Raw genomic sequence first — 1,508 nt, 5'->3', positions numbered from 1 at the left:
ACAAACAATCACCTACACTACACACACACACACACACACAATCACTCACACCAGATACACGCACACACAAATAATCACACCACATATGCAATGCACACACACACACACACACACACACAGTGTCAGTAGACAGCCATGTGGTAGGGCAAGATCGCAGGGCAGACACACCCACAAGCCGTCCATCAAACCGTGCCCAAAAGGAATAGGGCGTGGACACACATAATGTGCCCTTGTGCCACAGACACACAAACCTTGCATGCACCAGGCCCCCCAAGAGCAGACAGTAATAACACATTGATGTCACTCCCGGATTCCACAAAGCAGTGATTAAGATTAGACGCTTAACGTCCGCCACAGAGGCTACAGCTATCGCATTTATTCTACCAAGAAAAACGCAATATCCTGTTTTGCCTGCAGAATTCACATCCTGCCGTGCGGTGTTTGAAAAGAGGAAATGACAACTCTCTGGTATCTTTACATCTGGGCTGACGTTAGTCAAAGGGGAAGGTGCCCGATAGAGGGCCATGCTGTGATACTCTCCGCTGTCACTGCTTTTATAGTTGTTCGCATAAGAGTTTTTACATTTCCTCTGAGTCTATTTCAGGTTTCCTTGTATAAAATAAAAACATACTGCCTTGTCAACCAATAACGAGTTCTGGGTGAATGGAGTGACAATTGCGACAAAAATATAATAATAATTTAAGATGAAATGCTTTCAACAGGATGAGATCTTCCTGTTGAAAGCATTTCATACACATTTGGCTGTTGAACTGTCAGTCCAGTCCCGAGACGTTGGCTGTGTTATTTAATCTGCTCTGTGGTTTAAGCTTACTATGAGACTTTCGAGGCCTCAGGATGCATTGGCATTGTTCCTTCCTTGTGTCACTGGGTTTATATACATGTGTGTATTTAATCAATTGCAGAAAGGTGAGGAAGTATGTTTTATCCCTTTTCATTTTCTACTAAAGGCAGGTTTGCTATAGGTGTAGGAAGAAAAGCAAACACAGAAATAGTTAGGCAGTAATGTGCAGGCTTTTGTGGTTGACAAGCTATTTTTCCCCTTAGGGGTAAAATACTTAAGGGTTTAAATACCATTTAAGTAAATGGAGACGGCTGAGGTTGAATAGAGATGTGTGTCTGTCATGAGAGATGGAACGTCGACCGATGGAAAGGTATATCTCTCTTTGGCCAGCCTAGCAGGCAGTAGTGCAGGAAGGGACTTGCTTAGCAACACTTTGCAGTCGTGATAATAGAAGTGTAATGAGTAAAGGGGCTTGACAGCAAGACTGAACCTGGCTGGCAACATACCTGCAAGGCAAGCCTCTGTACGCCCACACACAATGGGCGTACACGTCATCTTGGAGCTACGGCGCACTTTGTTCTCATAAGTATAAGCATTACCAGGGTTTGCGTGATAAATGAAACTTTAGGATTCCCCTTAAAAGGATCCCGTTTGTTTGGAATGTTGCAGATGACTGTAGGAGTAGGAACACAGAGAGTGGTGTTTC

This window comes from Micromesistius poutassou (genome assembly GCF_964030765.1).
Source record: "Micromesistius poutassou genome assembly, chromosome: 15".
Classification (NCBI taxonomy): Eukaryota; Metazoa; Chordata; class Actinopteri; order Gadiformes; family Gadidae; genus Micromesistius; species Micromesistius poutassou.
The sequence above is the reverse complement of the archived record's forward strand: the minus strand, read 5'-3'. Positions refer to the sequence as shown.